The sequence below is a fragment of the Phascolarctos cinereus genome, unplaced genomic scaffold, assembly GCF_003287225.1.
Source record: "Phascolarctos cinereus isolate Bilbo 61053 unplaced genomic scaffold, phaCin_HiC Scaffold_726;HRSCAF=1367, whole genome shotgun sequence".
In the NCBI taxonomy this organism is placed as follows: Eukaryota; Metazoa; Chordata; class Mammalia; order Diprotodontia; family Phascolarctidae; genus Phascolarctos; species Phascolarctos cinereus.
Window position 1 is genome coordinate 377,443,100 of NW_027556098.1, and position 24,871 is coordinate 377,467,970.

Here is a 24,871-nt window from a genome sequence, read left to right on the forward strand (position 1 = left end):
TGAGGCAAACAGGGTGAAGTGACTTGCCCAGGGTCACACAAGCTAGCAAGTGACTGAGATTTGAACTCAGGAACTCACCTAGCTGCCATTATCATATAGGTGCTGTTATTCTCCCCATTTTACAGTTGATGGAACTGAGGCAAACAGAGGTTAAGTGACTTGATCAGGGTCACAGTAGCTAGTATCTGAGGCCAAATTTGAACTCAGGTCTTCCTGAGTCTCTTGTGTCACCTAACTGCCTCAATTTCCTCATCTGTAACATGAGAGAGTAGGACTGAATTATATCTAAGGTCCCTAACAGCAACTGCAACCAGGTCTGAGAGTGAACCCACATCCTTTTTTTTTTTCAGTTTTATTAATTTATTGACTTATCAACAATCACTTCCATAGGCTTTTGAGTTTAAAATTTTTCTCCCCCTTCCTCCCCACCACCCTCCCCAAGACAGCGCACAATCTGATATAGGCTTTACATTTACATACCCATTAAACATATTTTCACATTAGTGAAGTTGTAAGTAAAAATTAAAACCAATAGGAGGAACCATCAGAAAGAGGAAACAAAACTCAACAGAAGGTAAAAATAAGTGAGAGCGATTCGACTTCCATAGTTCTTTCTTTGGATGTGGACAGCATTTTCCATCCCGAGGCCTCTGGAGATGTCTTAGATCCCTGTAATGCTGAGAAGGGTTCAGTTGAACAATCTTAGTCATTGCATAAGGTGGCTGTTATTGTGTACAAAGTCCTCTTGATTCTGCAGTGAACCCACATTCTCTGGGTCCATACTGAGGGTTTCTCAGGGGATAATGAAATCTAAACCTGCGATGTGCCTTACAGGTCCACCTCATTTTACAAATGGGGGAACACTCAGGGAATTGAAGTGGCTTGTCCAGAATCACAAAGAGAGTAAGCATCACAGACCCAGACCTTCTGACCCCAAACCTAGGGCTCTTCCCACTCTCCAGAGGCCCCCAACCTAGATTCTGGGATGAAGGCAAGAGACGGGCTAATAATCCAGTGCAGGAATTCGTTTCCTCACTTCCACCTCACATTAGACTGGAAGGAATCAGTGATCCAGATTGCTAGGAAAGAGGAGACTGTTTGCTATTCCTTACAAAGGATGCTCCATTTCTCCATCTCCTGTCTCCACACTCTTGCACCGGCTGTTTCCCGTGCCTGGAATGCCCTCTTTCCTAACCTCCACTTCTTGGAATGCCCAGTTTCCTTCAAAACTCAGCCCAAGCTGATCTCCTTCCTCCCACCCACCCAGATGTTAGTGCCTTCCCTCCTGACATGACCTTATAGATATGCTGTACATAGTCATATGTGAAATAATAATAATGGGTAGCATTTATGTGGTGCTTCAAGGTTTGCAAAGTGCTTCACAAATCTTATCTCATTCAATCCTCATAACCACCCTGGGAGGTAAGTGCTATTTTTGTCCCCATTTCAAAGATGATACAATTGAAGCTCAGAAAGGCTGAATGGTTTTTTTTGCCCTGGGTCACCCAGCTATTCAGTCGCAGGACTTCCTCACTCCAGGTCTAGGGCTCTATCTCCACTAGAATATCTATCCTATTAGAATGTGATGGATGTGAGGGCAGGGGCCGTTCCTCTTTTGTCTTTGCCTCCCCAGAGTGGCACACAGTAGGGTGTTTAATGAGTGGTTGTTGATTGACCAATGGATCAGGAAAGTCTTGAATGCAACGGGAAGGCTCCAGGAGCCACCATGGTGGTAGGAGTCCCAGGCGAGGCATAAGCTTTGTTTCAATGACATAAAATAGTTACCTGGCCCCAGTAATGGGATAGAATCCATTCATTTCTGAGCACTTTCTGGTTCCTAGGATCCCACAGAGGTCCAAAAGAGAACCAGATAGGGTCCAGTACAGGACCACAGAGGGGTGTCAAGGGAGGACAGGGAGGGCCAGGGGTCATCTTTTTCTGAGATGACTTTGAAACAATTTTATGGCAGTCCAACGCCTCACTTTATCCGAAGGGTTGAAAGTCGAGGATTCTGCCAACAGCAAGATTTATGGCACAAGTGATCTCTGGTCAGCGTCATGGGGGAATTTACAACAAATTGCTGGGACTTGAGCTTCTTCAGAGCCATCTAGTTTAACCGTGCTTTCTTTTCTTACGGCTTCTTCCTGAATTGTCTCCTTTATTTGAGAAAGTGTGTTTACTATTAGGGGAGCTGTTTCAGGCTTTTCATGGATGTTTTAAGAGAGAAAAAAACTGAGTGGAGACATCAAAGCTGCCCTGATGACAAGTCTCTAATCCCATGAACCCTTTCTTATCTCAGACTTTATAAAAGGGGGAGAGCATGGTCTCCCTGAAAGCCTCCCTGAAAGCCCATAAACATAAGAGCCCATAAACTTGACAAGCACTTAGAGTACAGCCCCCACATGGGACGGGCTCTAATCCCACAGAGCCCAGGGTTTGGCGTCAGACGTCCGGGGTTCCACTCTCAGCTCTGCTGCTTACTAGTAGTAGGATCTCAGACGAGATTCATTCCTTTTCTGAGCTCTGATTTCCTTGAGCGTAAAATGAGAGGTGTGGAACAGATATTCTCCAAAGTCTCTGCTGTTATTAGATTAATTCAAGCATCTATGGGTGGCCCTACTATGTGTAAATCACTGTGCTGGGGAAACAAAGGTGAATCATCGAATTTTAGAGTAGTGGAATTACAGATCTAAAACTAGAAAGGACCTCAGAGATGACCTAGTCCAACCTCCTGATTTTACAGGGGGGAAAATTAGGGCACATGGACTTTAAGTGATTTAGTCACATGGCTAGGGTTGGAAGGGACCTCACAGATGACCTAGTCCAACCCCCTCATTTTACAGATGGGGAAACTGAGGCACAGGGACTTTAAGTGATTTAGTCACATAGCTAGGGTTAGAAGCGACCTCAGAGACCACCTCGTCCAATCCTTCCTGGAAGGAATTTCCCATGATAACACACTCAATAAGTTGTCATCTAATCTCTGCTTAAAGACTTCCAGGGAAATACAGTCCCTGCCTATAGAGAGTTTATATCACTACTCCAATATTCAATATGTGAACAGATAAGCAGATGCAAGATAAACAAAGAGAGAGAGAAGGACCAGGGAAGGAAGGCTTCTTGTAGGAGGCGACATCAGAGGAGAGCCCTCCAAGAAGCTTAAGATTTTAAAAGGTGGAAATAAGGAAAAACCGCAACACAGACATATGGGAAAACCCATACAAAGGCATGGAGGTAGGAGATTGATGACCTTATGAGGGCCCTGGGATAGAGAAAACAGGAAGGGGGCTCTGAAAGGAGCTGGGCTCTTTTATATCCTCTGACTCTGATAGTTTCCAAGCATAGGACACCTCCTCCCATCCCATCAAGCCCACTTGGGTTGGAGGAGAAGAGGGCAGCGTGGAGTAGAGAAGGCCTGTGTTTGAATCTTATCTTTGCCACTTATTGTGGGTATTGGCTAAGCTGGCACACATCATCTCCAAGGCCCCACTCAGCCTTAAATGCTGTGTTCCTATCATCATCCTACAGGATCCTGGAGTATGAGAGGCAGACTCAGCTTTGTGTTCCTAGGGACCCTGGCTATTTCCTTGCCCCACCTTCCATCCCCACTCCCCCTTTGCTGGCAACACTAGAGGAGGGAAACTGTCAGTGACCTCCGGGCTAGGAGTCTGCTTCCCATCACTCTCATGCTCAGCTGGTGAGTCATTCTGCCATTCACTGGGGCTGATCTTGGATCGTCAGTAACTATTCTATCACTAGAAGTTGAGGATTCCACAGGGACACACTTATAAGTCAGATAATAAAATGCATTTTTCAGTATGTCTTTGGAGGCTAAAGAGAAGCAAAGGATACTCGAATCCCTCTTGAAGAGGAACCTTAGGGGTCCTCTGGTTCAGTTCCTACTTCATGTTGGGATCCCCTCCCCTCCCCCTATAACAGGTCCAGCAAATGGTCCCAGTGACTACTCCTAATGACAGAGGATTCAACCGTTCAGGCAGGTTGGTCCATTTTTGGAAAGCTTGAATGGTTGGAATTCCTGGTGCCCTTGTTAGACCTAGATGTCTCTGTCTCCTCCCCCTGCCCCATTTCCTCAAATCCAGTCCCTTTCATGATTCAAGACCTTCAATAATGGGGACTGATCAGAGGGAGTCCTCTATGTTCTCCCAGAAAAAGTCTAGAGCCAATGTGTCCCTCCAATGGGAAGTTCGTTAATGATCAAAGTCCACACCCTGTAATTTCACTTAGATTACTGGGAGATTCATCAAAATGACTGGAGGCTCCACTGATCAACCCCCATAATATGAACTCACCCAAAGTCTCTTTTCTCTTCTGCGGGCCTCTCCCCGCTGGTCTGTTATCTCTCTGAAAATGTTCTTCCCTTTATGATTCTTTACCCTTTTTCTCCCCAAATTCTATTCCCCCTCTCCTCTTTTCTTTCAGACAAGGACACCTTGTTCTTCCCTCCCAACACCAGGCAGGCTTCTCTGCCTTTCAGAAAAAAAACACACAACATTCCCTAACCACCTCTCCAGGGGGGGCAGCAAGACATCAATTCACAGCTTTGACTGTCCATTCCTTTGGCCTCCAGGAGGGAAGAAGGTTGGGATTCATCCACTTCTGAGAGCTCAGTGGTTCCCAACATCACACGATATTATATTAGGATCAAAGGATCCTGGCTTTAGAACTGGGAGGGGCCTCAGAGGCTGAGGGCAGCCCTCTCATTTTACATATGAGGAAACCGGCCCAAAGCTAGGAGGGGCCTTAGAACATGGGATCTCAGAACTGGAAGGGCCCTTAGAATATATATATATATATATATATATATATATATATATATATATACACACACACACACACACACATACACACACACACACACACACACACACACACACACACACACACACACATGTCAGTCTCCTAAAGTCTCATGATAGAAAATGCTATCTACATCCAGAGAAAGGACTATGGAATCTGAATGCAGATTGAAGCATACTATTTGTGTGCTCTCTCTCTCTTTTTTTTTTCTGTTTTGTTTTTTCTTTCTTGTGGTTCCTCCTATTGGTTCTAATTCTTCTTTACAACATGACTAGTGTGAAAATATGTTTAATAGGAATGTATATGTAGAGCCTATAATATCAGATTGCGTACCATCTTGGGGAGGGAGGCAGGGAGGGAGGGGGAGAAAATTTAAAACTCAAAAGCTTGTGGAAGTGAATGATGAAAACTAAAAATTAATTAATTTTTTAAAAAAAGAATATAGATGTCAGAGCTGTGTGAGACCTCAGGATACAGAGCTGAAAGAGACCTGAGATTATTAATTCATTTTACAGAAAAGAAACCAAAGTCTTGAGAGGTAAAGTAATTTGTTCAAGGTCACAAAGAGAGTTAGTAGTAGTTAGTTGTACAGCTGGGACAAAGTTCCATGTTACTGAGTCCAAGTCAGTACTCTTCCGCAGACTCTAGACTAGCTTCTCTCTCTCTCTCTCTCTCTCTCTCTCTCTCTCTCTCTCTCTCTCTCTCTCTCTCTCTCTCTTCCTTCCCCTGTCTTCCATTCTCTCTCTCTCTTCCTCCCCCTCTCTTCCCCCCTTCCTCTTTCCCTCTCTTCCATTCTCCCTCTCTCTCTGTCTCTCTCTCACCACACAAGGGGAACTACATTTAAATTATAGCAATAGCATTTGGTTAAACAAGAGGAAGAAATTAAAAAGGGTAATTAATGGGCAGCAATAATAGAGTCCGAGGGGGCAGTATAGAATATGTTCCCAGAGATGATTAAGAATCAAACTGGCTTCCATCAGTCTTCCAGGGTTTTGATGTCCATCTGTGTGAGGCAGGGCACTCAGCCTCAATGACCTTTGAAGTCCCTTCTTGCTCCTATGTTATAATAATGTGGTTAAGACAGCACTCAGGATACTGGGATACACATACATAATATTATTTCATGATAAAATTCATTATATACATATACACACATATACATATGCTTACATACGTGTGTGTGTGTGTGTGTGTGTGTGAGCACATAATACATTTGAGGCACTGGTCAAACTTCTTAGAATATCATGTCTAGGTATAAGGACCCAGCCTTATAAAACTGAGTCAAGAGAGAACTTGGAGCAGGTCAAGGGATTGGGAAAAAATATTTTTAATGGCTTGGAAAGTTGTACTAGGAAGAAGGGCTCAATAGTTCCCATTGAGCTCGCAGAAGATTTAAAGCTAGACAGGACTTTAGAGGTCACTTGAGTCCAAGACCCTCATTTTATGCAGAGGGAAGCTGAGAAGAATCATTAGATGTCTGAGCAGGAAGGGACCTTAGAACATAGAACATTAGGACTGGGAAGGAGCTCAGAACACAGAAATGTGAGAGAGCTAGGAGGTCCTGGGAGGACCCTCAGGGAATGTCTAGTCTAAAACCCCTTTGCTGTATGTACCCTAGAAACAGCTCTGGGTGCCTGGGCACAGGTTTGAGTGCCCTATGACCTTTGTAGAATGATCTTTCCCTCAAATTGTTTTTCATGAGTGCTTAGATTCTGAGATATGGTGGTCAGCAAGGGAAGTCCCTTCTCCACCTTGCTCCATCCAAAATGAAAACAATGATGCCTCGTCCTGAAGAAATGATTCAGGAGAAGACCCTACCAGGCTAAAGCATATCTCAGGGTTCCCCTCTGCCTAGCTTGGGTCTCTTGCTGGGAGATCTAGTAAACTCTGTCAGCTCCTGCTTCCCCAAAGGCCCTGCTGCTTTTTTAGGGGTGGGGATTGGGTTTGGCCTCCTTTGTCAGTACCTTAAACAACCTAAGGCTACTTTAGTGAAATGGTCTGTCCTTGTTACTGTGGCATGGCACAGTACGGGTGGTTTTATGCAAGATATACAGAACATGGAACTTTAGAGCTGGGGCAGGGAGGCCTTAGAACACACAATGTCAAAGCTGGGAGGGGCCTTAGAACACAGGATGTCAGAGCTGAGAGGGCTCTTAGAACACAGAATGTCAGAGCTGGGAGAGCCCTTAGAACAAACAGAGAATGCCATAAAATGCCAGAAGTGGAAAGAACCTTCTCACACAGAATGTCAGTGCTAGAAGCAGAGAATGTGACAGGGCCATAGAAGAATGTAGGTGCCCAGAGAGACTTAAAAGAACCTCTTGTTAACCTTCTCATTTTCCAGATGAGGAAACGAAAGAAAGCCTGGGCTCCTCTTCTGTCAGACCACGTGGCCGAGCAATCATTCAAAGGACAAGACCTGGCCAGAGCTGTGCATGCTTTGGTCCCTGCCCAATGCAACCTTGCTGCCAGGCTTCTCAATTCCCTCTCTGGGGCCCTCTAGGCACCAGATCTGTTTGCCTCTGTACTGACAATGGGAACTGGTGCCCAGCTGAAGTTGCCCACTTTCCCCAGCAACAGCCATGCTGAATGGGGGTGGAATGTGAGAGGGAGGCAGAGGGACCCCGCTCAGGAAAGACTGTCAATCTCTGCTTTGGGCAAATTGCTTTCCTAGTGGCTTTTTTTTTCTTTCTTTCTTCCTGGCAACATTCCCTGGCCACTGTTCTGAGAGCTAGCAAAAGCCTGTAATCGGAGCTCTGGGCATTGAGGAAGCTCATGGAATTTCTTTGCAGGAATTAGCCTCCAATGAATTCCCCTCCCTTCCCCCCAACAGGTTGATGTGGAAGCTGATGGCCAATTCTATGCACTGCCCCACTCTCCAGTCCACTTGGCCTGACGCTGTCCCCTACACTTGAATCTATTGTCCCCTTGTTGTATTGCTGCCCAACCCTTTTCAAGTTCAGACCCTGGATTATCTCCACCATCCCTCTCTTCTTCTACTCATGTGCTTCTGAACTTACACAACTATGCTGTTGGGGTCTGCTTCAAATTTACTTAATCTCAACATTGACCTATCAATCCTTCTCCTCTTTCTCAATTAATTCCCTATCATTCTCCCCATGGAATCTGTCCCAAAACATCTTTATCTCTTCTCAAGGTACCCTCTTGGTTGAGGACCTTGATTCATAATTCACACACACACAAAAATGGAGGCTATTTGTAGAGAGAGCCCTCATCTTCCCTCTTCCTCTTCTCATCTCAGGCGTCTCTTCCTTCACATATCTTATATGAAGAGATGACCTTTCTTTCTGGGAAGGCAAACTCTTCTTCGTTCACCTTGATACCATTCCCACCTTTCTGTTCCAGGAGATTGCACCACTCCCTCCCTAACCTTTGCTCTTTCCTTCTCTATTTGCTCCTTCCCTGCTGCCTATAAATACCACCATGTCTCCCCAACCCTTAAAAAAAGAACCCCTCACCTGATTCATCCATCCCTGCCATACCTTGTCCTATAAGTCTCCTTCCTTTCTTGGATGCACTCCTTGAGAAAGCCCCCTTCGCCCAGTGTCTGCTCTTCCTCTGTCTCCTAAATCTTCTGCAGTCTGGTTTCTGACCTCATCGGTCAACTAAAACTGCTCTCTCCAAAGTTCCCAGTGATCACTTAACTCTCAAGGCTGATGGCTGTTTCTCACCCCTCATTCTTCGGTGGCCTCTCTGCAGCCTTTGGGAATATTCTCGCAGATATGTATCTGTCCTCTCTAAGCTTTTGTGACACTGCCCTCTTTGGAGGCTGGCTGAACCCTCTTCCTCAGTCTCCTTTGCTGGATCTTCATCTAGGACCCTTAAGGCCACAGGTTCCCAACCCCCAATCTAGGTCATGCCCAATAAACACAGGTGTCCCCCACAGATCTGTCTAGCCCTCTTTCTTCTTTCTCTCTATTTTTTCACTTGGTGATCTCATTAGCTGCCTTGGGTTGAATTTTCATCCCCATGCAGATGAGTCCCAGATCCTCAACTTCTCTCCTGAGCCATAAACCTGTCCCATATCACCCGCCTTTTGGACATCTCAAACTGCATGTCCTGTAAGCTTCTCTTCACAAATTTGCACATCATCCTTGCACAGGGCCATGTTAATCTTGTCTGTATTGTTCCAATTTTAGAAGATGTGCTGCTGTATCAAGCTCTCCCATAAGCTTCTCAGAATCGACATAGAACTCTTTCTCCACAAACCCTCTCCTATTCTCAACTTTCCTATTACTATTCAGGGAAACATGGTCACCCAGACGTGCAATCTTGCTATCATCTTCTACTACTCACTCACACTCATGCAACATATCCAATCTATTTTTAAGTCTTGGCGTTTCTACCTTGTCAACATCTCCTATATATGGCACCTTCTCTCTATGCACACAGTCATCACCTGGCACAAGGCCCCATTATCTGTCATCTGGACTACTGCAATAGCTTTCTGTTTTCCTGCCTCAAGTCTCTCCTTACTCCAATCTACCCTTTACTCAACTGTCAAAATGATTTTTCTGAAAGCCTGGTTGGACCATGTCACCCTGCCCCATCAATACCCTCCAGTGCCTCCCTATTAAAACCAGGATCAAATATAAACTCCTCCAGTCAGCATTTAAAACCCTTCACAATCTTGCCCCTTACTTCCTCATCCATCTTCTTGTTTTTAAACTCAATTTGATTTTGTTTTCACTCCCAAATTCTCTACTTCCCCTCTCCCCTCCTTTATCCATCAAGAAGGCAAGGACAAAACCATTACAAATATGTATAGTTGAACCCAAAATCTTATTAGAAATGAATGTTCAAATTTGTTTTTATATGTAATTGGAAAAAATACTTTTTAAAAAACCAAATATGTATATTTGTGCAAAACAAATTCTGGCATTAGCCACGTCCAGAAAAAAGAAAGAGAAGAAAATACGGCTGAAAGCAGGGACCACATTTTTGCTTTTCTTTGTATCCTCAGCACTCAGCAGAATGCCTGGCATACAGTAAGTGACTTGATCAGCTACCCAACACTTGTCCCTCTCTCCCAGGAGGGGACCTTGTCTTATACTTCACTGAGAAAGCTGAGGCCATCCACCATGGATTCCTTCTTTACTCAACTCTATACCTCAAATCCTATTAATCCCCCACCCATCTTTCCTCCTTTGCTCTGGTTTCAGAGGAAGAGAAGGTCTTCTTATGAAGAACTGTCTCTCTCTCTACTTGTGTCCTTGATTCCATCCATCCCTTCTCAGCTTAAAAAAACCTTCATTTGGTCCTAATCTTCCCTCAAGCCATCCTCCTAAATCTTTCCTCCCTTCCACAGCTAAACTCCTAGAACACCCAAAGCTCCTACTTTTTCACCCTCTACTCATTTCTTAACCCCTTACATTCCACCTTCAGACCTTGCCATGTGCCTGAAACTGTTCTCTCCAAGGTTAACACTTTCTCCTAATTGCTAAAAGTAATGATCATATCTCATGACTCTGCTTTTTGACCTCTCTGCTGGGTTTACATCACTGAAAATCCCCTCCTTCTCCATAGTCTTTCCACTCTGAATTTCTGTGATATTGATTTCTCCTTAATTTCTTCCTTTACTCTGTTTCAGTCTCCTTTGCTGTGTTATAATCTCTGTTCCATCCCCTATGCATCAAGGATACCCTATCCAGTACCCTTTGGCTCAGTCCCTCCGCTTTGGGTGATCTCATCAGCCTCACGGGTTCAATGATCATCAGTGAAGGTCCTTTACGACTCTTGTTACTCTTTAGCTTGCTGATATCAGTCTTTCCAGAGATATGGCTCCCAGAACTGAACACGATATGGTCTGACTAGGACAGGATACAATGGCCTATCACCTTCTACTTTAGAGAACTAGACCTCTCCTGATGCAGCAGAGAACACCAGCTTTCTTGGATGCTATTTTATACCATTGATTCATATTGAGTTGGAACCTTCAATCAATTAATCATTCATTCAATAAATATTCTTTTTTTCGATGATTTGCTTTCTAGTCATTCCTTCCCCCCCCCCCCCATCTGATGCTTCTTGGGCCCGTAAAAATGTAATGGAGAACAGACACATGCCTAGAGGGCTTCAGTACACTTGACTGATGAAAATTTCCCATATGGGAGAGACTGGAGAGCCTGCTTCTGGGGTAGCTGTGATGATGTGCAAAGGAGTAGCTCGCAGAGATGTTCTGGTCAGCTGGCCACATGGTGTATAGGACCAGCCATGGAGGCATTCAAAAATCAAAAGCAACTAGAGCCTGCCATTTTCTCTCAGCTGTTCACTCTCGGTTTGATTCCTTCCTTGATGGCACCCAGGGAGATGCGATGTTGTAAGGGGAGAGGCCTTGGGTCTTCTCCCTGCTGAGATGGTTTATGTAGCCCCATGAAAACAGGCTTTTTTCTTTTTCCTTTTAGGTGGAGCAACTGTAGACTCCTACTTGGTGAGTTTTGAAAAGTCAGGAGACTGAGCCTCAGTGTCTAAGTATCCTAGTTGTATCAGTGACCTATATCACCTCTGAATGACTGCCCCAAGGAACAAGGAATGACCTTTGGGACCTAGCCTAGAGGTTGAAATGAGGACTCATTTGGATGTGAACTTGGTGACAACAATGTTATGTAGAAGCTGTGTTAAGAGTAAACCTACTTGTCCCAGAGACCAAGGCGGTATAGAAGAGAGTATGACTATGAGAGGTTGGGAGGAAATGTTTATGCCCTTGCTATATTTTCAAAGTAAATATCCCTTTGTAAAAGCTAATTGGAACTGGACATTAGTTACTGGCACCACCTGATGGAGGCTCAAGCCAAGGGCATTAGATGAGAGATGCTCTCAAAACCCCTCAGGGTACTCCTAGAATCCTGAGGGAGAGATGTAGCAGGCCACTGCATAAGCCTTTGAATTATCCCTATTCAATTCCACTGTCTAAGATCTGGCCCAATGTTCTAGGCTGCCTAGGTCCTTTTAGATCCTGACTCTGTCACTGAGTGGATTACCTACTCCTCCCGGTTTTTTGTTACCTGAACATTTGATAAGCCTGCCCTCTACCCCTCTATCCAACTCACTGACTTAAAAAAATAAATAAATAAAAACTAAAAAAAAAAATTTAAAGCCCAGATCCCTGGGGAAATCCACTGGAGACCTCCTTCCAAGCTGATAGCAAACCATTAATGACCACTTTTTCGGTCTAGGCATTCAACCATTTTCCAATTTGCCTAATTGTACTATCGTCTAGACCACAGTTTTCCATCTTTTCCACAGGATAGGCTTTTATCAAATGCTTTGCTAAAATCTAGGTAAATACCACCTCTATCATTCCCCTTAGGAATGCTCTGATATATCAGGCTACTATCTCCTTCCTTTCCCCTAATCACCTCAGCCTATCTTGGTGTCACTGAAAGAAATTAGTTTAGCTGACTACAATTGGTTCTTTACTCTGCCACAGTGCCAAAGTCTAATACCTCTCTACCTTGAAAGAGTGAGATCAGTCTCATCAGGAGAGGGGAGGTGAGATGAAGAGAAATGTTGATACAGGAGATGAGAATGTTCGGGAGGAAGAGGCGTGGAAGTAAGATGACTCATAATAATTGTGGCGCACACATGTATCACTTTAAGGTTTTCAAAGCACTTTACTCTGCACCCCCTGCCCCTGAAAGTTAGATTATTTCCATTTAAGACATGAGAACATTGGGAGTCACACAGTAAGTGCTAAAGCAGGATTCCAGTTCTGATCTTCTTGACTTCAAGCTGCCCTGACATCATAGCTGACTCATGGGAGACAGAGAAATGGAAATGGAAATCAGATCTGCATTTGAGTTCAGATTTGCACGTGACTGAGTGTACTACCTTAGATAAGTCATTGACCTTCAATTAAGCCTCAATTTTCTCATCCCTAAAACAGGCATGATGATATACCACTTGACAGAGAAGATTGCTATGAGCATTCAATGTAATAATATGTAAAGTGCTGGCTGGTCCAATGGAAAGGGTCCTGGATAGGGAGTCACAGGTTTATTCAGCCATTTTTCAGCCATGAACAACTCTTCATGCCCCTATTTATTTAGAGTTTTCTTGGCAAAGATACTGGAGTGGTTTACCATTTCCTAATCAGCTCATTTTATAGATGAGGAAACTGAGGCAAACAGGGTTAAATGACTAGCCCAGGGTCACACAGCTAGTAAGTGCCTGGGGCCAGATTTGAACTAAGATCTTTCTGATCCCAGGCTTGGCACTCCATGTACTATGGCACCGTAGGAAGCCAGATGGCAAGGTGGGCATCCCCAATCTTTACCTCGTCAACGTGTGGCAGTGTTTCCCACATCCACCCTCCTAAATGAGGGTCTGCTCTGCGCTTCCCACCTCCTGGGGTGAGGAGGGTTTGTGGCACTTCAATCAACAACGAATCCGTTAACAAGCATTTCCTAAGGACCTACTATGTGTCAGGTACTGAACAAAGACAAAAATGAAATGGCATCTGCCCTCCAAGAGCTTATGATCTAGTAGAGGGCTACATGTACACGTATACGTTGGTATATAGTGTCCACACAAGATAACGTGGGTGGGAGGCACCCACAGTCGGGGGAACCAGGAGAGACCTTACATAGGAAATGGTGCTTAAGCTAAGCTTTGAGAGAGGCTAAGGGTGCGAAGAGACCCGGGTGCAAACATTCCTGCTTACGGCTCCAGGTGCTGCTGTTATGGTTTCCTTTCTGCTAGCAACAGCCAACCCACTCCAGTTCCTGTTTGCAAGTCTGCTGGTCACTCCACAGGCTAACTCCTAACTCAGTGCCCCGGGAAATCCGCGCACATCAGCCTCGAGCCCCAGCCCCCTGCACAATGTTATAGGGAAAGGAGAACAGGCGGCCAGAGAAGGCTACTGGAAGGGACATGGGCTTCCTCCTCTGTTTATAGAAATCAGCTGCATTGGACAGTCTTCAAAGTCTTTCCATGCTCTAGCTAACATTTCATGCTCTTACGTAGTGTTTTCTAAGGGTCCTTTCCAGGCCTGGGGTTCTGTGTTTCAAGTGCTGTTCCCAGCCCTGACATCCTGTGCTCTAAGGGCCCTCCCAGCTCTCACATCCTGTGTTCTAAGGGCTCTCCCAGCTCTGATATTCTGTGTTCTAAGGGCTCTCCCAGCTCTGACATTCTGTGTTCTAAGGGCCCTCCCAGCCCTGACATCCTGTGTTCTAAGGGCTCTCCCAGCTCTGATATTCTGTGTTCTAAGGGCTCTCCCAGCTCTGACATTCTATGGTCTAAGGCCCCTCCAGCTCTGAAATTCTGTGTTCTAAGGGCCCTCCCAAGTTGTGACATTCTATATTCTAAGGGTCCTCCTAGCTCTGACATTCTATGATCTAAGGTCCATTTCAGGGCTGGTGTTCTTCATTTTAACAATCTCTGTTCTAAGATCTGTCAGGCCTATGCACTAAACAACTTCCATTCAACTCTAACGTTCTGCATTGTACGTCTTAAATGTTCTACGTTTTAATATTCTGTTTAAGTCCCACCGAGTTTGACACACTAACCCCAGATTTCATCTCCCCTCAAGTTCCAAGCTTCCAGGCATTTGTCCCGGTTTGGGACTTTTGGTTTCCTTCAGAATCCAAATGCCTTCTGGGCTCAGAAGCTGCCTCTCACCCGTGACCCTTCTCCATGCTACTGGGAGCCCACAGATGGAGAGTGGTGACCCCACAAGAACTAAACAGTGCTTGAAACTCCCTCCAGCCAACGCTTTCACTCACTAATGATGGCTCCTGGCACCTACTCCCTCCCCCCCCTCCAAGAGGATCAGTGCTGCCAGTGACTGGCCCCTCTGTCTGGGCTGGGTCTCAGCCTAAGGCTTCTGTAAACAATGCTGAGGCCATGGGGGTCCCCGCTGGAATTCACATCTGAAATGGGTTTTCCTAAGTTTCTCTGTGGTCTTTTTTTTCTTTCTGTGCCCAGATTGGGGCAAGGCTGGAACTCCTGTTGAGTTGCCAGGATTTGGCAGGAATCTGGCTTTTCTCCTTTCTGTTGCAATGAAAATAAAATTGACAAATCAAAGTTGTCTCTTTTGATTTGCTGGGCAACACACACACACACACACACACACACACACACTAATCAAGAGAGGAAGCTCATGCCAGTTGACCTGGCTAGGCCACTATTAAGCTCTGTGACCCTAAACAAGCTACTTCCACACTCTGAACCTTCATTTTCTCATCTATAAAATGGGGATAATAATTGTCACCCCACCTACCTTAAAGGGTTGTAGTAAGGAGAACTTAACAAATTAGAGAAATGGGAGTCATTGTAAATTACAGCCTGCTAACCTCCCTCCCCTCACTCCCTACAACATTCCATCTCTTTCCTCCACACCTTTGCAAAGGTGGTCCTACATATCTGGAATTCTTTCACTTCTCCCCTCTGCCTTGAAGAATTCCCATATTTCTTCCAAGCACAGCTCAGGTGCTACTTCCCATACAAAGCCTTTTCTAATCAGCCCAATTGTTTTCTTGAAGTAAACTCAATTTTTTTCAATTAGTAAAAATCTATTTTCTTTTTGTTTCACTTCCCCTTCCCCCATTATGAAAATGGAACAAAACCTTTGTAACAAATAAGCATAATCAAGTCAGCCAGTCACCTATCATTAATCAATTATTAATTCATTAAGTGCCTATTATGTGCCAGGCCCTAGGGATACAAAAAAAGGCAGAAGACATTCCCTGTTCTCAAGGAGTTCACAGTCTAACTGGGAGAGACAACATGCAAATAACTATGTACAAACAGGATACAGATAGGAGAAACTGGAAATAATCTCAGAGGGAAACATTAGAATTAAGGGACATTGGGACAGATATTTTTGCAGAAGGTTGGATCTCAGCTGGGACTTGGAGAAATCAAGGGTAGCCAGGAGGTAGAGATAAGGAGAGACAGCATTTCAGGCACTGGGGATACCCAGTGAAAATGCTATCAATCAAAGCAAAGTCCTGCCTTGGCCACGAGCAAAAAATGTATGCCCCATGTATGCCTCATTCTGCACCCTGAGTACATCACCCCTCAAGAGGTGGGAAGAAGCCTACACTACCCGTCTTCTGACATGGTAATCTCCATGTCTTCTCCATTTTGAAACTACTATATAATTATTTGCTTATGTATGATACGTGTATTCTAGTAGATACAAGCTCCTTGAAGGCAGGGGGATGGCTGTTCTTTTCATTTTTGTGTCCCATGTGCCTAACATGGTGCCTCTCACATAGTAGGTGCTTAAAAAATGCACATGGGATTTATTGAGTCATGAAAACAGAGCCGATCAGAAGAGCTCCTGTTTGGCAGAGTTGGAGGAGGGGCAGAGCAATGAAAAGAAGGTTGGCTTTTCTTCCAAGATTATCAACTTCCCTCCTCCATCCTGAAAGAGACCTTTGTGCCTCTCTCATGTTGTTTATTATACTCTATTCTGCTTTAGATACTGAATGGGATAACATATTTATATATGTGCCCCCAGCCTATGCCCCTCTCCTTCTTCATTATATAGCCTATAAAAGTGGAGGGTTATGTCTATTTTACATTTTTCTTAATGACTATCACAAGGCTGGAAACAGATTATATGATTAATAAATGGTTGTTGTATAAGAGCAGAATGAATGAATATTACCCAGGTAACCTTGAACAAATCCCATCTCAGCCATTTATTGGCTGTGTTTGTTACCTTGGGCAAGCTACTCAATCTCTCTGGGCCTCAGTTTCCTTATCTGTAAAATGAGGCGGTTGGACTAAAATGATCTCTAAGGCCCCTCCTACCTCTGACATTCTGTGCTCTAAGGGCCCTCCCAATGCTAACAGTCTGTGTTCTAAACTCCTTTATGGCACTGATACTCTATATTCTAAGATCTGTCCCAGTTCTGACATTTTATGTTTCAAGAATCTTTCTAAGCTCTGTGTTCTGAGATCTCTGTTAACTCTCATATTCTCTGTTCTAAGGCCCCTCCCAACTCTAACTTTCTGTATTCTAAGGCCTTTTCCAGCTCTGACATTGTGTGTTCTAAGGGCCCTCCCAGCTCTGACATCTTGTGTTCTAAGGGCCCTTCCAGTTCTGACATTCCATGTTCCAAGGGCCCTCCCAGTCTGACATTCTGTGTCCTAAGGGCCCTCTCAGCTCTGACACTCTGTGTCCTAAGGGCCCTCCCAGCTCTGACATCCTGTGTTCTAAGGGACCTCCCAGCTCTGACATTCTGTGTTCTAAGGGCTCTCCCAGTTAAAATCCCTCTAGCATCTTAGGGTCCTCACAGCATGGATTCCTTCTTCTCTCTCACCCCACATATCCAATCACTTTCTAAGCATAGCGAATTCAGCTTCCTTTCTTTCATCCAATCCCTTTTCTCTACTGCCAAGACCACAAGTCTAATTCAATGGGACTACTTCAATTGTCTCCTAATTGGTCTCCCTGCTTCAAGTTTCTCCAGTCTCCAATTCATCCTTCACAGCAGCCACCAAAGTGATTTTCTTTTTTTTTTTGGCTAGGCAATCAGGTTTAAGTGACTTGCCCAGGGTCATATGGCTAGTAAAGTGTCAAGTCTCTGAGCCCCGATTTGAACTCAGGTCTCCTGACTCCAAGGCTGGAGCTCTATCTACTGCGCCACCTAGCTGCCCCCAAAGTAATTTTCCTAAAGTGATGGTCTCATTAGGTCACTCTCCCCTTTTACTCCCTCCCCCTAACATAACAAAGTCCAGTGGCTCCCTACTGCCTCTAGGGTCAAATACAAATGCCTTTGTCCAGTATCCAAAACCCCCATTCCAACCCAAATTTCCCATAGGATTTTCAGTGATTCCCCTTCTGTCTGACCAAACTGACTTCTATTATATTTGTTCCATCTCCCACCTCAGTGCCTATGCCCAGGCGGTCCCCTGTGCCTAGCATGCTCTCCCTCCTTACCCAAAGCCTCTTATCTTCTTTGGTTTCCTTCCAAGCTCAGAGTCTCTCAGGACTAAAAGACCACCTGTGCAGAAGGCTGAACAAATCCTCCACTTGCACCAGGGACATTAACTGAGCCATGAACCGAAAAAAGCAACAACACTAACGTGCTGAGCCCCAAACAGAAATAACCCACGTATTGATTTCCTCCCCCTTTGAACCATGCACTGAAGTGAAGTCTACAAACCATATCTAACATCTAGTGCACATGCTCCTGCTGGAAACAAGGGGCAGTGGGGTGTGGGAGAGAGCATCTGTGGCCTGCAATGGCCTTGATTGGCTCCAATACGTCATAGCAATTTCCTTGCCCACTCTGATCTTCAGTTTCCCTGTTTGTAAAATGGGGCAATAACACTGACTCCACCACAGGCTCACAGAGGTTGCAAAGAAGGTCCTTCGTCAACTCTGAAGCAAGACAGCAAAGGCAGCTGTTTTTTATAAGTACGCCTAGGTGTTTGGAAGAAAAAAAAGCATCGAGTCAGGATAAAGCTGGAACATCAGCGTGCTCTGCAAAAAGAGTCTAAGCCAAGCGCATCCCACGGCTCCCAGGGGATCCTTTCTTCCAACTCTTGGCTTTTCCTGTAGGGTCCTTTAATTCTATTCAACTGCATAAACATCTATTAAAGGTAAGATCCTGCTTTTATGAGGGAAATAAGACTCAGCAACATGGGCAGAGGAACAATACACGGATGATAAAGGTAGGAGGAACGTGCCCCAGGGAAAAGCAGTGTGGTACAATGGACAGGGCGCTGGCCCTGGAGGCAGCGTGACCTGGGTTTGAATCCCATCTTGGACACTTACTGTGTGACCTTGGTCAAATCACTTAAACTCTATAGGTCTCATTTTTCTCATCTCTAAAATGGACTCAGTGGCCCCTAAGGTCTTTTCTAGTTTTAAGTCTATTTATTATCCTAAAAGATGCAGGTAAAGCTCCATGAGAAATTTGATGAGGGAGAGATCCTCTCTACTATCTCTTAGAACCCTTCATTTCCTTCAAAGCTCGGCTATAACACCTCCTTCTACCCAAATTTCCTCAGGTCTTACTGCTTCCTCCCTCTCAAGCCTTATATTTATTTTATATATACATATACACACATACATATATGTATATACCTATATGTTTACATATACACATATGTTTATGTGTATAGATATATGTTATCTATCTATCCATATCTATCTGTCTGTATGTGCGTTCTGTGTGGGATAGTCTCTTCTCTATCTATGCTTGCCCTTGACCCAAATCTCCCACTTGAAACCTTAAGCTGTTATGGCACAGATTTTGTCTCATGTAAGTTTATATCCCCCATCGACCAGTGCACTGTATACAACAGGAGCTTAACAGATGTCTGTTGAATAGAATGAATAAAGAGTAGTGGTGAGTCCTGCTCAAAGACTTTTGGGTACACACACACACACACACACACACACACACACACACACACACACAGAGTCAGTGCTTAATAAAAGCTTGTTGACTGACAATTTCACTGGGGAGTTGGGGAAGGTGGTCAGAAAAGGATTCTAGAAGATGACTTCCGAGTTGGGCCCTGAGGGAAAGGAGGGTCTTCAACTGAACAGTCCAGTGTGGGTGAGAATGGAACATTGGACTTGAAATCCAGTTAAAGAACTGAGGTGGCTAGGTACAAGTCACTTATCTTTCTGGGGACCCATTTCCTCATCTATAATATGAGAATAATAACAACTAGAATATGACGGGATTGGCTCAAATGTATGCTGAGCACCATATGTCAGGCATTGCTCTAATGCTCCACTGGGAATGTTCTCCCCAGTGAGTTAGATTTGTGCTCACCCATCTTGTTCAACTCTTATTTACATCCTTCCCAAAGCAGGAAGCCATAAAAGGTTCACCCAAAGCATCGAGGACTTCTTGACTTTGTCTTGACATTGAGAAGATGCCAGCTGAACACACAGGCTATCTATGTGTTATTTCTTGCTCATTGGGGAGGGGGAGAATAATCATAGTCTTAGAGCTAGTTGGGATTTTAGAAGCCACTGAGTCCAAGTCCCTCATTTTGTAGATAAAGAAGTGGACCCCTAAAGAGGTTAAGTGACTTGCCTAAGGTCATACAGGTCAAATGCAGCAGAACTGGGATCTGAACCCAGTTCCTCTGACCTCAAACTCAGCCTTCTTGCCATTGCACCACAGTGCCACCTCATTTTCCCAATCCCCTATTTTTCTAAGGGTATCTTTTAACTTCAAAGAATTGTGTTTATGTTCCATCCTGCTCACATCCCCCATGCACTTCTTCATTGCTCTCTCTGGGTGACACTCATTTTCAATTCTTCAGAGACTGGAGTGTTCCATGTCTCACAGCCATACAAGATCCTTGGAAGAATGCTGGTATTAAAAGAATGTGCCTTGGTTTCAGGGAGAAGCCTGGGGTCATTAAAAGAGCTTTTCAATTTCCCAAAGGCAATACTAGTAAAAGGGGAGAATAGAAGATTAGGCTGAGAAAGTAGGTTGAATGTCAGACTAAGATTGCGGAAAATTGACTCTTTCTCTTGCTTCTGTCTTCATTTTTCTTTAGAAGAGCTTCACTGATCATCTTTCTATATAGGACTTGAAGCTTTGCAAAGTACTCCCCTCATAACAACACTCCAAGATGGGTAATACCCATCTATTAGCCCCATTTGAAAGATGAAGAAACTGAGACTCAAAGATGAAGTGATTTGTGTACAATCACAGAGATCAAAATGGATGGAGTTGGGATGCCAACCCTTGTTTTTTGCCTCTCAAATGCCCCTTCCAATGTGCCACATTATTCTGATCTCCTCCCTTCCAATCTATGCTGTATACCATATCTGATTCATCTTCCTGATTTTCACTTCTGATTCTGTCATTCTCCTGCTCAAAGACCTTTAAGAGCTCCCCAGTGCCTATCAGATAAAGTCATGATTTGGTATCCTGGCATTCGAGACATCTGGGAGGCAGTGTGGTGAAGTGATACTGGATTTGGAGTCAACGGACCTGGGTTCAAACCTCACCTCTGTCTCCTGGTTCTTGTGGGACCTCAGGCGAGTCTCTGAGTTAAAAGAGTTCAGATGAGTCGCCCCATCTGTAAAATGGAGGGATTGCAGTGGGTGGCCTCTAAAGTATCTTCCTGCTTCAGACTCATGGAGGCTCTTCCCTGTCTAGCCCCAGTACAGCTTTCTAACTTTACATCATACCAGCTTCCAACGTGGACTCAACATTCCAGTAAAGCTGCCCTGCTCACTGAGTCCCAACAACCCTATGAGACAGGAACTACAGGCATGATCATCCTCATTTTACAGATGAGTAAACTGAGGCTCAGTGTGTTAGGGTTAGGGTTAGACCTAGACCTTGTGACCTGCCCAATGTCTATAGATGGGATTTGAATCTAGGTTCCTGTTGATTTCAAATTTAAGCCTTCCCCCAATCCCCTATCATGTTGCTAGTATAAAACCAAGGCTTGAGGGGGAAAGTAATTGGGGTGGGGGGGTGGGGATCAGTGACATTGTCATGGAGGGGCTGGGTAGGAATTCAATAGGGAAAGAGGGAGGGGGGTTGAAGCACGGGGAATAGTCAGAGCAATGAAAGGTACATAGTAGAAGGGAGGGCAGAAAGTGTTTGGGGTGGGGGGCACAAAGAAGACCCCAGTTTTAATTGTCATACAGACTGTGGAGTAGAGAGTATTATGAGATAAGGCTATAAAGTTTGGGTAATAAGGTCATGGGGCAGGGTCTGGACTGAAACCCAGGTCTTTCAAGTCCACGTTTCCTGCTCTTCCCACTACCCAAAAATGCCTTCAAAGTTATTGAAACCAAGTGATTGAAAACATGCAACCTTGCCTAGGACCATATGTAATGGGAAGACAAACACAGAGGAGGCCTGCCCCCTTCCTGAGCAGGGAGGGCATGGGGTTGGGATATGGGGTGGGGGTGGAATCAACTGACTGGGGAGGGTGGGGAACCCTGCTGAGAGTTCCCTTAAAAGCACCTGGAGCCATTCCAGGGACCGGAGGCAGGAAGGCGGGAGAGTGAGGAGTCGGAGGTTCCTTGGGAAACTGCCAAGAAAACATGAACTCTAGCTTTAAAGGTTTGATTTGCCATTGCAGATTAACAGCCCAGGAGAAATTCCCCCTGGGAGGTCTTGGCATTTGGGGAAGTGGCAGCTCGGGGGCTCCGTCCTTCTCTGGATGCTCAACCCACCCGGGCCTGGCTCAGAGGCCAAATCAGAGGGCTGGGTGGGATGCTTTTCTGGGGCCACGTTTGCAGACTCCGTAGCAGCCGTGTAAGATTCCAGATTGCTTTCATTTACAGATCAAGGGTCCCCTTCCTGAAATCAATTACAGTTTGGCCTGTCTGCTTTTTATAACTGACATTCTATTAACAGCTCCCATTTCTCTCCTGGTTTATGGTTTACAGATCCTTTTCACTCACAACAGCCTGGCAAGGTGGGTCCTCAGAGGATCATTTCCGCATTTAAAAGATGAGGAAACTGAGGCTCAGAGAGTGAAACAGAACCCCCTGTCTCCTTCCTCCTTCCAGGACAGTGTCTCCCATGTGATCCATCTCTCTACCCCCTTCCCTTCCCCCTCTCATCTGCTCTTTCTTGATCTCTTATTTTCCCCACTTCTCTGCAGATGCCTTCCAAATCTTTATCACCAGGTGACCTCACTGTCGGGGGGGGGTGTCAAAACTTGAACCCAGGCCTTCTAAGGCCAAGTAAAATGTTCTTTCCATTATATCACACTGCCAGGGACTTGCCCTCAGTGTGTTGGAGGCTGAATCTGAACTCATGTTTTTCTGACTAAGGCCCAGCAGCATTCTAGTTTTTTTTCCCTTAAACAATGTAATGGCAAGAGTTTGGTGTAAAAGGATGTCAGATCTGATGCCTCATAGGGTCACGGAATTAGAACTGGAGGTGACTTTAGAAACCATCTAGTCTAACATCCTCGATTTACTGGTGAGATCCAAGTTCATAAAAGTGATAGGAGGCAAAGATGGGATTTGAACTCAAGTCTCATGGACTCTAAGTTCAATGCTCTGTCCACTGACCTTGGACAAGTCACTGAACTCACCTGGGCTTCAGCTTCCTCCTCTATGAAGTGGGTAACCAAATAACCCCTACACTGCCTTCCTGTAATTGTTGAGTTCAGTCATGTCTGACTGTTCATAACGCCATTTGGGGTTTTCTTGTCAAAGGTACTGGAGTGGTTTGCCATTTCCTTCTCCAGCTCATTTGACAGATGAGGAAACTGAGGCAAACAGGGTGAAGTGACTTGCTCAGGGTCACAAAGCTAATAAGTGTCTGAGGCTGGATTTGAACTCGGGAAGATGAGTCTTCCTGACTCCAGGCCCGATGCTCTATCCACTGCACCACCTAACTGCCCTTATAGGTTTCTTTTATATTCTGAGGTCCCCTTCCAGCTTTAATAGTCCATGTTCTAGAGTCTCTTCTAGGCATAATACTCTATATTCCACGATCCCTTTTAGCTCTGAGAATTTGTGTTCTAAGGTCTCTTCTAGTTCTGATATTCTATGTTCAAAGACCCCTTATAATTCTGACATCTTATGTTCTAAGGTTTATAATCTTGGCACTATCCTTGACCCCTCACCCCACCTTGTCATTTAACTGCCAAATCTTGCCATTTTTACCTCTGCAACATCTCTGGAATCCAAACCTTTCTTGTTCAGGATTTTATTACGTCTGGCCTAGACATCTGTGAAGGCTTCCTAATTCTTCTCCCTGCCTCAAGCCTTTTCCCACTCAAAACCATCATCCGCCCAGCTTTTCCTGAAGCATAAAGCTGGTTATTCCATTCCTTTACTCAATAAATTCTCTATGCTCTGGTTCCCTGGTGTCTCTAGACATTTTATGACCTAAGTTTCTTGTATATCCAACATTCTATATATTTATAGAGGCAGCTAGCTGGAGGCACTTTAGATAGAATGCTGCTGAGACCAGAGTTAGGAAGACCTGAGTTCAAATCCGCCCTCAGGTACCTTGGGCAAGTCACTTTAACCAGTTTGCCTCAGTTTCCTCAACTGTAAAATGGGGATAATAATAGCACCTACCTCCTAAGATTGTTTTGAGGATCAAACAAAATGATATTTGTAAAGTGCTTAACACTCTGCCTGGTACATAGTAGTTGCTACATAAATGCTTCATTCCTTCCCATTCCCCTATATGAAGTTCCTCACGCTGTGGGCCTTTATGTTTATGAAGAAGTTTGCCCTTTTTAAAAATGAATTTTTATGATAATTTATTATACTTAAATATAAAATGTACAATTTATTATACTTTGTTAATTTTATTATTTTTAAAAATTAATTTGAGACTGAGGCCATGTCAAACAAAGCAGAAATAGGAGACAGAATTGAACTAGAGAACACCCTGCCCCCGCCCCCTCCCTCAGTGTGGGCCAAGGTTACCCTCTGGAAAGGTACAAAAGGAATTCTCCCAGGGGAAGAAAGTGCTTGTTCAAACACAGGGCCCAAGTTATCGCCCCTAATTGTGTAGGTAAAACACAGTGTCCCTGACACCTGCTCAGGTGAAAGGTCATCTCCCTCGGTGGAATGGCTGGGCCTCTGTGCATGATGCAGACCCCAGGCCTGGTGCCCCCAGCCCCCTGCGTCCAGGACACTGGGTTCTCAGGCTCCCCTGATTCTTTCTCTCTTGGTCTCTGTCAAACACGCCTCTTGGAACCTTCTTGAGTTAAAGGCAAGCAGGTCCTGAGGCAGCTGGCAGCTTGATTTAATTCTGACCTGGGACCTTTTTCCATTTCTCATGTGGAAGGATCAGTGACCTCAACGTCAAGAGCCCTGGGTTCGAGTCCTGTCTATGTCACTGACTTTCAGAAGTCATTTCCTTTCCCTGGGTCTCACCTATAAAGTAAGAGGGACGGATGATAAAAATATGGAAGAAAGGAAACAAGCATTTATTAAGTGCCTACTATGTGCCAGGCACTGTGCCAAAAGCTTTACAACAACTCTGGGAGGTAGATGCTGTTGTTATTCCCATTTTACAGTTGAGGAAACTGAGGCAGACAGAAGCTAAGTGATTTCAGGGTTGTACAACTAGCAAGTGTCTGAGGCTGGATTTGAACTCAGGTC

The 24,871-nt window shown here is 44.8% G+C and overlaps 1 protein-coding gene and 1 non-coding gene across 2 annotated transcripts in view; both read right to left on the reverse strand.

The window, feature by feature from the left end:
* EPHB2 (EPH receptor B2) overlaps positions 1-24,871 on the reverse strand; it is a 134,892-nt gene that overhangs the window by 91,347 nt on the left and 18,674 nt on the right.
* LOC144454622 (U6 spliceosomal RNA) lies at positions 8,897-9,002 on the reverse strand. Its single transcript, XR_013483135.1, has one exon. It is a non-coding gene; the product is annotated as a U6 spliceosomal RNA (small nuclear RNA).